The sequence below is a fragment of the Sinocyclocheilus grahami genome, unplaced genomic scaffold (genome assembly GCF_001515645.1).
Source record: "Sinocyclocheilus grahami isolate Dianchi unplaced genomic scaffold, SAMN03320097.WGS_v1.1 scaffold548.1, whole genome shotgun sequence".
NCBI classification, from domain to species: Eukaryota; Metazoa; Chordata; class Actinopteri; order Cypriniformes; family Cyprinidae; genus Sinocyclocheilus; species Sinocyclocheilus grahami.
This window is the reverse complement of record NW_015505727.1, coordinates 140808-154334: the sequence shown is the minus strand read 5'-3', so window position 1 is coordinate 154334 and position 13527 is coordinate 140808. Positions and strand designations below refer to the sequence as shown.

General features: G+C 37.6%; 1 long non-coding RNA gene across 1 annotated transcript; it reads right to left on the bottom strand.

Moving 5' to 3' along the window:
• Positions 1 to 932: 932 nt before the first annotated feature.
• LOC107555872 (uncharacterized) lies at positions 933 to 13179 on the bottom strand. The gene is made up of 3 exons (XR_001605214.1): positions 13156 to 13179; positions 11217 to 11395; positions 933 to 1133 (listed from the first exon to the last, which is right to left on the bottom strand). It is a non-coding gene; the product is annotated as an uncharacterized lncRNA (long non-coding RNA).
• Positions 13180 to 13527: the final 348 nt, after the last annotated feature.

Here is a 13527-nt window from a genome sequence, read left to right as displayed (position 1 = left end):
AGCTCACGAGACATAATTGAGCTCTCGTTTATCATTAAACTTCATGTCAGATGTTTCTCCTGGTAGTCTTTTAGGCTCTTTGACACAAATGAGATGATTAGTGCTGACAAACCTCATGCGAATCTCATGAAAACTGGCAGGAACGGGTCATATTTCACCTCGAAATCACAATACTAGAAATTAAAAAATTACATTTGACACAAATTAAATTAAGCCAATCGTTAAAACCATTAATTTTGGGGGGTTTTTTTTGCATTGTGACATTTTCATGACAATTAAGCACAATTTCATCCAAAATTCTCACTGCTGTAATGCACAAAAACTACATACCTTGAAAAAAAATTGCTTTTGTTCAAATATACTATAACACATTTTTTTTTATTTTATATTACATTTTTCTAAAATAATAATAACAATTAAATAAAAACATATCAGTTCAAAGATGCCCATTTTTAGGACCATTAGTGCTATTATTATTATTTTGCATTGTTACATTTTCATGACAATTAAGCATATTTTCCTCCAAATATAAAAAAAAAAATAATAATAATAAGAAATAAGAAAACTTGGAAAAAAAGGTGTAACTTTTTTTTTACATAACAGTCCAAAAAATGCTTAATTTCATTTCTTTATGAAATTAAGATCCACCCAAAGAGTTTACAAGGAAAAAAATTTGACAGCACAGCACAGATAATTTGATAATTATTGAGACAATCTGAGCACAATTTGAGACCTCCATTCATACTATCAATGAGACATGAGATTTCTAGAGCTATTTTTCTCAGGAGAAACATCTCTGCTTACTCTGAAAGCTGTCTAGGAGAAACATTTCAGATATTTACTATGGCTTTAGCTGTTTTCCGGAAGATTCTCAGATTCTGTGACCCCTGAATAAAACTGAAACCCACCGTGGAGGTTGTGAGCGAGAGGGAGGCACTGAAGGAGAACCGAGTGAATGCAGCACAGCTTCTTCTGGAGCTTCACCGCGTCTATAGAGCACAGAGCTCAGGATCCCTCTGGGCCACACACACACACACACACACACACACGATCCGACCTCCTCCTCGCTGTCTGACAGCGCTCCATCAAACCCAGGCCGGCCTCGCACTCTTTGTTTCCATAGAAACGGCAGTCTGTGAAAAGTACAAGGAAAAAGATGTAGTGAAAAAGAAGAGCAAAGACAAACAGGAAACAATAGTTGCTGGACTCAGTGTGGTATCAGAGGGAGGAAAGACACATCGACTGGAAACATGACGCTTTACTGAGAGCCTGATGCATCTGAAACACGGTGAGACAGCTGAGGACTGAACCCAAGCACAGATTTATTTCTAAACAAAAATACTGAGCAACGTGACAAGACATTAAAACTCAGAAAACCTGCCTGGTTACGGAGGAAAAGAAAACCTGAGGCCTTAATACACCAAAACTAAGGAGTCTAACAACATACAAAAGGGCAAACGAACCAATCACAATCAAATTAACTTAGACTTGAAACTAGACTTTCACTATTTAGTGGCAATACAATGACAATACAAACCACACCGAACACAAGAAAGAAGTATGAACATAAAACTGAACTTCAAAATTAAAGACATGACATGAGAACATCACAAACCCCCATTTCGGTCTTTAAAGTTCTCAAAATAAATAATTAATTAATTAATTAATCAACCGTTAACTGTTTAATTCACCTGTTCATTATTTAATCAGACTAAAAAGTTAATATATTTTAAAATAAAATTGGTATAAAAAAATCCAAAATGATAACTAGACAAAAACATTGCATACTATTGTTTGAAATGGCGCTTTTGAGATTTTAGGTAATTTAGATCTTATTTATGTATATATTTCCCCATCATTTGTACAAGAAAATATGATAACAATAACTAAATGCCAACTGCTGAATTAAACATGCATAAAAAGGTGACAAAAATACTGCGTATTACTTTGAAATGTATGTTTGCATACTGCATTATATTTCATATATTATTTTTAACCCTACTAAGCTTATTGAAAAGGGCCACAATTTGGTTTTTCAGTTAAATTAAATTATATAAAACATATTTCCCTAAAGTGGTGTCAATAATATTTTGAACTTCTTTTTCGGATTTTAGGTCATTTAGATCTTATTTATGCATAAATGTCCCCATTTTACCATCATTTGTATAAGCAAATATGATAACAAGATAATTAGATGCCACTTGCTTAATTTAATATGCATAAAAATATGACTGAACATTGCATAGTACTTTTTGAAATGTTTTTTTGCATACTTGTACATACATGTCTTTGTATACTGCATACGTTTCGTATATTTAGACCTTATTTGGATATCATTTACATCTAAATGCATCTATTTCACTATCATTTGTACAAACAACTTTGATAACTAACTAAACATGACTTGCTGAATTGAATATGCATAACAAATGACTAAACGTTGCATACTACTGTTTGAAATGTTTATCTTTGCATACTGTTTATATAATTGGATCTTATTTATGTACAAATTTCTATATTTTACTATCATTTGTATGTGTAAATATGATAACTAGATGTCAATTACTGAATTAAACATGCATAAAAAGACTAAACGTTGCAAATTTGCATATTGTTTGAAATGTTTATCTTTGCATACTGCATGTTTCACTTACTATCTTAACCCTCCTAAGCTTTCAATATATGTTCAATATATTTAATAAAGCACATTTAAAACAACTTTAGTTGACCAAAGTGCTGTACATAAAGCGTAAACCTAATTACAACATTTCAAAAATGCACAGACCTAATCGCATGCATTGATATTACATAGACTTAATTACAACAGTAAAATCCATATAACCTTAAAATAACCCAATCACATATCATTAAAAGCACGGGAGAAAAGATGAGTTTTTAACAGACATTTAAACTCAGACACTGTAGAAGCAAAAAAGGTAGTTGTCACTGGGGCAGTGCCTTTTCAAAACAAACACCTTTGTACCTTATTTACCTCTAAAGGGAGCATACTGGTACCTTAAAGGTACTTATTAGCACCTAAGGTGTACATATTAGTTCCTAAATGCTACATATTTGCAACTTCTAAAAAGGTACAGCCGCAGTGACAGCTTTTTTAAGTTTTTCTTGAGAGCATGTTAAAAATGCACTTGCATACGTATGAGTACTTGCATAAAGCATGTTTCCGGCCTCACGATATTTAGTGGGCACTTTCTCTGTAAGAAGAAGTGTGTGAGAGGTGGAGCAGCAGAAGTGAGTTTATCGCCGGTGCTGATGGGGCGTCTGTGTGATTGAATGGCGCCTGAGCTTGTGCTGAGAAGAGCCACAAATCTCCTCTGGGCTCAGCATGTCTGACAGCAGGTGCTAAAAGAGTGTGTGTGAGTGAACTTCACTGCCAGTTCTTCAGAAACACACACACTCCCAGGATGCTGTGATATTGAGCGCATGCATGCATCGTCTTCCTGTTTCGTGTTGGCTGGACGTTTGGCTCGAGCGGTGTGTGAATGATCTAATTGTCCTTAGGAGCATGAGACAACACAGTGTGTGTGTGTGTTTGCAGCTGGACGTGTTGAAGTATTTTAAGGGCTCTTGGCTGAGGCACATCACGCCCTCTAATCTCCCAGCATGCACCCTCACCGCCCCTCTAATCCACTTCCTGCGCTTTGATCCCTGATTGGCAGCGTGTGCTGGTGCGTCTGAGTTTCTCCTCCAGCAGCACCACTGCCAGTTTACCGTATTTCACAGTGTGAGTGTTTCTGGTGGGGAACTAAACAGAACTGTCTTGTGTCTACTGCCTACAAAGGGAGCTAAAAGGCCCACGTGGTGCTTTTTATGAATCGCTAACTCATGAAAATGTAGTTTACTTGAGAAGGGGGTTCACATTTATGACCTAATATTAATTAGTCTACACAGAACCCAAAGTGTAGACTATAAACCACTTCAGCATGGTTTACTTAACAGATAGTGTTTGAGTATCTGTTACTGTAAACATAATACATATTAATGTTTAATATAATTTCTTACAATACATACATTTATTTTTTTATTTTTTTATATATGTACAAATAATGAATAAATATTAAATATTGTTGTATTAATTTCATACATATACATATAATCATATATTAATTTTATACATATAATAATATATTAATTAATATATTCATATTATATTTTGGTATTATGGCATTATTAATTATTGGAAATTAGATATTAAATTAATTAATATATTATATAATATTAGTCATACTAATATTAATTATATATTTATATATACATAAACTTGTTGATTTTTAGATATTTTATAAATAACAATATTAAATACTTAAGATTTTTTTATAGATATTATATTAAATATTTTCATATATATATATATATATATATATATATATATATGTATAAATATATTTTTACAAATATATTCATTTTAATTAATATATATAATATTGCTATTAAGACATTATTCATGAATTGATTTTAAATATTATATTAATTAATATATTAATATATTACCCTTAACCTTAACCTTAATTCCACCGGCGCCGTTCGGCGCATAGGGCGACAAACGTTCTCCAACGGCTTCGATCCGTGGCTGTGACTTCAGCCTCGTCCCATGGAATGTTCTTCGCCTTGTGCAGGCCACCAGGATATTGCCATCTTGAGTATCTGATGATCAGGAAGGTTGTAAGATGTGTCCGGCGAAATGAAACGGCGTTCGGTGTCTGTCGCAGAGAGGGGCTGTGTATAGGTGCGACGGTATACTTCCATGTTTGTAACATGGTCCCGGTAAGTGATCTTAAGGATGCGTCGCAAACAACGACGGTGGAAAACATCGAACTTTCGAGCGATGGTTTCAGTCATCTTCCAGGTCTCGCATGCGTAGGTCACCGTCAGCATAACGATCGTAGCCAGGAGTCGCAGTTTAATCTGCAGAGAGAGGAAAGGTGAGTTCCAGATTAAGTCGCTGGAACACGGCAGATGCTTTGCCGATGTGGCAGATGACATCTCGTTCTGCATCCCCATTTGAGACGACACTGCCAAGATAATTGAAGTTTGTAACTTCCTCCACTTTTTTTCCGTTGATTGTAATCGGTACTCTCGAGTTTACATAGCCAATGCGAACGACTTTGGTTTGGTTCTTTGATTTTCTAGGGCCATAGTGAGGTCTCGTAGGGCAGTTTGGGTCAGGCCGAGAATGACAATATCATCGGCAAAGTCGAGATCGGCAAGGAAGAGATTACCAACTGTCCAAGGTATGCTGATGTGTAGGTGGTTGATGGAGTGGCGGGCGACGAAGTCAGTGACAAGGAGGAATAACATCGGTGAAATCACACAACCTTGTCTTACACCAGTTTCAATCGTGCAGAAATCAGTTATTCCTTCTTCCATCCGTACACAGCATAGAGAGCCTTGGTAAAGGTTGCGAAAGATGTCTACAAATCGAGATGGAATTCTGTAAGCCTGGGCTATCTTCCATAGCATTTTTCGTCAAAGGCCTTGACAAAGTCGATAAAGTTCAGTGAGATCCTTTGTTGGTATTCCTGCGATTGTTCAATCACTTGTCGCAGAACACAAATCTGCTCAATGCAGGATCGGCTACTTCGGAAACCCGCTTGTTGATCTCTAAGGCAGACATCGACAGCTCATCGGAGGCGGTTTAAAAGGATAATAGAAAATACCTTTCCAGGTACCGATAGAAGGGTAATAACCCGCCAGTTATCACACTTGGAGAGATCGCCTTTTTTGGGAGCGTGATGATCATACCTCGTTTCCATTCCTCAGGAACTGCTGAGGTTGCCCAGCAAGCATTAAGCAAATCTGTCAGGGCATCAACAAGGCACTGGTCACTAGATTTAAGTAGTTCAGGTGGGATTTCGTCCAGGCCTGCAGCCTTGCCATTCTTGAGTGCCCGGATCGCATTTTTTGTTTCCACTGCTGTGATCGTGTCAAGGTTTACTGGCAGATTGGGTATAGGGTTTAGGAGGCTGGGATCGAATGCTGTGGATGGCACTGGCTGGTTTAGGACTTCCTTGAAATGCTCAACTCAGCGACGCTCACGTTCTTCTTGAGTAGGAAGGGCCCTGCCGTCCTGATCTTTAATCGGTGCGCCGCTTCCGGATGGGGAGTTGGGTAAGCTCTCGAACGATATGATATAGTGTGCATGTATCATTTCGATTTGCAGCTTCTTGTGCCTCGGTTCCTTTCTGATCAACCCACTCACGCTTGTCACGTCTGCGACTTCGCTTTACTTGTTGATCCAAGTCCCTATACTTCATCTCCGTAGCTTTGTTTTCTGTATATACGTGTGCTTGATCCCGAACTTGCTTTGCATGCCATCGTTCATCTATCAATGTCCATGATCGAGGTTGGATCCAGCGTTCTCTAAAGGTGCCCCGTCGGCGACGATGGCCGCCTCTGCCGTGGTTACCAGAGTGTCTCGAAACTGCTCTCAGCGGGAATCCATGTCATGTGTGGGGGCCAATAGTTCGAAGTGATTCCGGACTGTAACATTGTACTGCTGCAATACGACCGGGTCTCGGAGTCGTACGACATCAAAAGGCTTTGGTCACTGACCACGGGCTAGCAAACGCCGCAATCGAAGTCGACAGGTTGCGATGAGCAGGAAGTGGTCAGTACCCACATCGATGCCCCAATAACTTCGCACATCGAGGATGAACGAGTGCCAACGCTTGGAGACGCAGACATAGTCAATCTTGTTGTACACCCTGTGGGCGCCCGGGGCTTTCCACGTAACTTTGTGGATCTTGTGTGGAAAGTATGTGTTCGCAACCGCAAGTCCTTGAGCAGCACAAAAAGTCAGGAGTCGCATACCGTTGTCATTGGTTTAGGTCACTAAACCATGGGGGCCAATCACATGATCGAATGCTTGCATTTTCTTGCTGATCTGGGCGTTAAGATCGCCTGCAATGATGACGAGGTCATGGCGCGGGATATGGTTGAGCTCAAGTAGCAAGTCATCATAGAAAGAGTCTTTATCTGTGTCGAAGACATCTTCTGTTGGCGCATAGACCTGAACGAAGGTCAACTTCACATGTATGCCTTGCAGCCATACGGAAATGATTCTGTCTGAGACAGGTCGCCAACAGAGTAGGCACGATGCTGCTCGGCGGGATAGGACAATCCCCACAACGCGGACATGGTCACGGTATATGAAGGTCTTATCGTCACTTATCAACTTCCCACTGGCCGTCAAGCGGGCCTCAACAATGCCAAGGATGTCAAGATGATAGCAATCAAATTCTCCCAGGAGTTGCTCCAATTTGCCGGTTTGGTATAATGTCCGGACGTTCAAGGTAGCGAATCGAAATGATAATTTTGGCATTGAGGAACTTGGCGTGCATCAGGAGTCGGACCAGATCCTCAATATAAAGGTCCTTCAAATTACTCTATATTAATATATGAACATTTAAAAAATGTCAACTGGGTGAAATGTCAACTACTCAAGTATAATCATAATCAGTGCTATCTTAGGGAAAAGGGGTTTTCAGGTTGGGAGTGATGCTGTCTAGGTAGGGCAGTCAGTGAGGATGGAAACGGAGCCACAGTCTCGAAACATTACATTGGAGTCACTTCCTCACAGTCAGACGCTCACACCTTCAAAACAAACACGCTTCATCTGCAGAACACGCAGTGTGTCAGCTTTATGATCATTAACACTGTATCTGCTCATTTCTGACTGCTTATTAACACAGATTGCACAGCGCTAAGACAAACAATGAACGCTTCTGCCTAGGACAGAGCAGCATTATCCTCAGATGATCTGAGCTCATCTGATCCTCAACAAAACGCACATGACTCCTGTTGATGCCTCCACTTAAGAGCAGATTGAATTAGGACATTCCACATATTTTTCAAGTGCAAACAGATTTTTAAAAAAAAGCCATTTTCTGCATTGTAAAGGATGCTGTTGATCATTTTGAACACAGATGAATATACAGTATCTATCCTCTAAGGGCTAAAAGGTACAAAGCCTGTGTTTTTGAGCTGTGGTTATAAGTGGGAGAGAATCACAGAGGAAAGGGTGGGAGCGTCCCGACAGATTGCACAGCGCTAAGACAAACAATGAACGCTTCTGCCTAGGACAGAGCAGCATTATCCTCAGATGATCTGAGCTCATCTGATCCTCAACAAAACGCACATGACTCCTGTTGATGCCTCCACTTAAGAGCAGATTGAATTAGGACATTCCACATATTTTTCAAGTGCAAACAGATTTAAAAAAAAAAGCCATTTTCTGCATTGTAAAGGATGCTGTTGATCATTTTGAACACAGATGAATATACAGTATCTATCCTCTAAGGGCTAAAAGGTACAAAGCCTGTGTTTTTGAGCTGTGGTTATAAGTGGGAGAGAATCACAGAGGAAAGGGTGGGAGCGTCCCTCTGAGGAAACACAGCCCTCATTCAAAACACCACCAGACTCCTGTATAAACAACCGCTCATCTCCCAACCGACTCACCAAACCAGTGACCTCCACACATCAAACACACGTCTAAGAAACAGCAGTTACAATCCTTGCAGAATGAAATTATTCAAAAATCATTATCTTAACCCTTCATAAACAGATTGTCTCTCATCTCAGCAGAAATAGCTCATCTAAAAAAAATTAATTTGCTGAAAATGTAGCTACACACCCTCAGGCCATGTAGATGAGTTTGTTTCTTCATCAGATTTGGAGAAATGTAGCATTCCATCACTTGCTCAGCAATGGATGCTCTGCAGTGAATGGGTGCCATCAGAATGAGTCCAAACAGCTGATAAAAACATCACAATATTCCACAAGTAATCCACACCACTCCAGTCCATCAGTTAACATAAAGATGCATGTTTATAAGAAACAAATAAGACATTTTTAACTTCAAACCTTCACTTCTGGCTAAAATATGAGTCTATAATCCATAACAACGCTTCCTTCAGTGAAAAAGTCCATTTACTGTTGTCTCTTACATCAAAATCCACCCACATAGTTGTTTAAATCTGTTTTGGCTTGTAAACGGTGCTTGATCTGTGCAGATTTGTCTTCTGATTCAGACTTTTTCACTGGAAAAAGCAATATTATGGATAGAAGACTAGTATTTAAGCAACAGTTTGAAGTTAAAAACATCTTAATGATGGGACATGCAGCTTTTGGCTTCACAAGATGTTAACTGATGGACTGGAGTGGTGTAGATTACTTGTGGATTATTGTGATGTTTTTATCAGCTGTTTGGACTCTCATTCTGACGGCACCCATTCACTGCAGAGGATCCATTGCTGAGAAAGTGATGGAATGCTACCTTTCTCCAAATCTGATGAAGAAACAAACTCATCCTAATCTTGGTGGTGTGTTCTGCATTGCACAAACAACACTTAAATGTAATTATTTATTGATCATGGGTGTCCCATTTGTTGCCATCAAAAGCCACTTTCCACACAACAGATTTTACTACATTAAAATGATATTCACTATGAGTGTGGGAACCCTGCTGTACATGCAAAATTTCTGGATATTGATATTCCACTGTAACGCACACTAACGTACAGGACACTCGCCTGGCAGGTTTCTTTGGTCTGTTATTCAAATCATCTGGGCAGTTCTGGAGGGAAACCTCAACTGATTTAAATGTCAAAAGATAATTTGAATGGGTCTGTTTGGGAGTTATTTAATTACCCAGAAACCTTATAGGCAGAGAGAAGCTGTAATATTCTGAAATGGCAAGCACTCTTGCCTCATTTCAGAGCTGAAACTCTCATCTGTCCGTCCAATAATGTGCTTAGTTGGTTATTTAAGTCTAAAAAATGGACGGATAAGAAAATCATTCCTGATTGTTGTGCATGTTTCATTTGGGAAAAGACACAGTTGATTTTCTTCGGCTACAAAGACGTGTCAAGCGCAGTCTTATCAGTGACCTTGAGCGCTTTGCTGTGAAATACGACGGACTCGTGAAGTAAGCAACACCTGGGCTGTGTGGGTGTGTGAAAACACTGATACTCAACACAAACACGGAAGCACTTCAACTCACTTCTGCTGACAAACGTTTAAAAAACTCAAATTCACAAATCTCTGAGCTCAAGCCAAGCACTCGAATTTCAAAATCTACACACGGCAAAAAAATGATTGTCAAGTTTTCACGTACAAGTATCTAAACATTCCTAAATCAAGATATATTTATTGGACATACAAAATGGCATAAAATATTAAGTGACAAAAATTAAGTGAGTTTATACATAAAACAAGAACAAATTTCTGCAAATGAGCTCAGAAGTGTAAAAACTTCATAAAACTTAATTCAAAGCAAAACATGACGGTATTTCTGACCCCATTGTGAGATATTTGTTCTTGTTTTAAGCATAAACTTAAATATATACATATACTGTATATGCATTTATCAGAAAACACCATTTCAAGATCTTATGTAATAATATTCTTGTTTTAAGCATTTTCATTTGTCAGTTTTAGGGGGAAAACTCAAGAGAAAAAATTATATTTAAATGAAATACATTCCCATTATGCCTTCTGATAAAAATTTTTTAAAAAGTGCAACTTCTGAGTAATAAACTTTAATTTTTTTTATTAATTTCCCATAAAAATGTCCAAAATGTTTCATAGGTTCTTACAGTTCAATTTCGGTAACACTAGTAGCCTTTATATATAATGCATTATAAAAGTAAATTAATGCATTAATTATGCCTTGTAATGCATCTTATAATACAATATGTGATCTCATTAATAATTGCTACATTATAATATTTATCTATTCACTGTTTCATAGAAAATGCCATGCATTAAAATACATGACAAATAATCAATTTCAAATGTAACATATCTGCAAATATAATGCATTTTAATGCACTTTGATTACAGTTATTTATGAAAATATTTAATGCATTTTTATAATGAATTATACAAAGTTCTTAAATAATGCATTACCAACATTTTTAATAGAGGCATATTTTTGTATTTACTCCTATGTTAAATTTACACTGCAAAGGTGGCACAGAAGTGCTTCTGAAGTGGCATTTGGGTGTCTTTACACAGACCGTTTAATGCTGCACAGAGATGGCATGGATGCATTTACACAGCAATTACAGCTGTATGCTTTGACGCTAACAGCTGAGGTGGGTCTGAGCAGACATAATTTAGTCTGGCTTTTATGCAGCACTGCATTTTGAGCTTTAATTTGGCTCTAGATAAGATTGCAGCTTCTGCAGTTTACTCACTCACTGATGTAAATCAGCAACAGCGTCATGTGTATTATTCCGGTCGCCAGCACTTGATATGGGCAAGGTGACATTCTGTATCTAATCAGACTTCCTGACTTGAGGGCTGAGGGACGGCAGCAGCTGCGCTAATGAAGACTGGTGTGACTGGCTGCAGGGTGAGCGGGAACAGGTGCAGGCTGGAGGAAAGAGAGAGAGAGAGAAAGGGCTCTCTGTTCGAGAAATCACTCACCCATAATAACAGACACAAGGGCAGGACCCGTGGCAAAGTCAAGTGTTAGGACAGGAAATTTAAGGTTTGCTGTTCAAGAGGAGATCATTTCATTCAGCCAGAATACTTCATAATACATCTTAAAGGGATAGTTCACCCAAAAATACAAATTCTGTCATTAACCTGATTTGATTGACTTTATTAATCCCAAAGGGAAATTCACGTCACAGCGGAGCTCACCACACAATAAATAAATAAATAAATAAAATTTAAATACTGCATTTCATACAGCACCCCTTTGTTTCAAGCATCAAAGTATGCACTCCTCCATATTTATACACTATACAATTAAAATTCTACATCAAGCATCTAATATGACATTGATTATACAATTAAATAGCTGTTGGTAAAAATGACTTTCTACATCGTTCCTTGTAACACCGGGGCTGAATTAATCTTGAGCTAAAAGAACTCACACAGGCTTGAACGGTTTCTTGAAGAGGATGACAATCATGATTCATCATATTGACCAATTTATCAGTCATTTTATCCTGTGCTATCTCGCCTATAGCATGTAACACACACACCACAACAGAACCAGCCTTTTTTATAAGTTTGTTTTCTCACCCTCATGTCGTTCCAAACACGCAAGACCTTCGTTCATCTTCGGAACACAAATTAAGATATTTTAAGAATAAAATATCCGTTTCTGGACCTGGGAACATTTCAGTTGCATTGCTGTCTATGGAGGGCTCTCAGATTTCATCAAAAATATCTTAATTTGTGTTCTGAAGATGAACGAAGATCTTGCGAGTTTGGAACGACACGAGGGTGAGAAAAATTTTAATTTTTGGGTGAACTAACCCTTTAAGTATTACAATAAAAGAAAACTTGAGACTATTAAAGTTCAAATCACAATCATTTTTGTACTGAAGATCAATTAATGTGCTGAGGACAAAAAAACACTGTAAAGGTCCTAAATCATGTCATTTTCACAACTCTCAAAACTGTTTTATGGAGTTTTTGTCAACTGAAAGACGTTTCATGAGCTGAACACTTGGTATGTTGTTAAACAACAGGGCAATATAGCACTGAACTTCAGCTACCCTGACTAAACAAGGCCTGGTTTTTTCTTTTATTTATTATTATGCTTTAAACAAGAACACATTACAACAGTGTGTACATATAACACAAATAGAGACATGACCATTGAATTATTCAAAGATTTTAAAGACGGAGCGTAAGTGAACAGTTTTTATAGCTTTTAGATTAGCAGTAGCTATAAAAAATAATTCTCAATTTATTTAAAGACCACGGAGAAAAAAGTTTATTATTAGGAAACGCACATCTATTGATGTAATATTTAAAATAAAAAAAAAGCATCAGATTTATTTTATAATCTTAATTTTTGACACCATTATAATACTTTGAATATCCAAAAATATAGTCTATTACAGCTCAATTCTTTTGAAGAGGTAGTATTAATTTAATATAAATATTATTGTTATTCATATGAAATATTTCACTATATTCACCAAAACACAAGCTTTGGATTTCACAATGTTTTGTTTGTTTTCACAGACTGAAGGCCAGCAGTAGCAGTTTTGGGGTGTTTAATATAGGTTCACACGGTTTATTTTTCAGGACTCATAAATGCATTTTCAATGCTGTGTAATTACTCTACACTGCACACAATGCGTGTTTGTTAATTGTTTTCGAGTAACTTACAACGACGGCGCTTGTGTGTAACGACAGGAACTTCCGTTTTGTTTTGTATTCTGCGCACGACTCAAATGCTCAGTGAACTTGATTCGACTGAACTAAATGAGTACAAATTCATACATCTCACAAGAATTTACCTAAATAAAAAAAAGAAAACAAACAAAAACATGGTGACATCACTACGCAATTACTCATTTATTATTTATGGTCCATTGTCTCCTCAAACGCAATCAAATAGTTGTATATTAGCAAATATTGATGTTATTAGAGATGATTCTCATTTGCTTTTTTATTTCTTTTTTGGCAAACGAGTAACTTACAACGACGGCGCTTGTGTGTAACGACAGGAACTTCCGTTTTGTTTTGTATTCTGCGCAC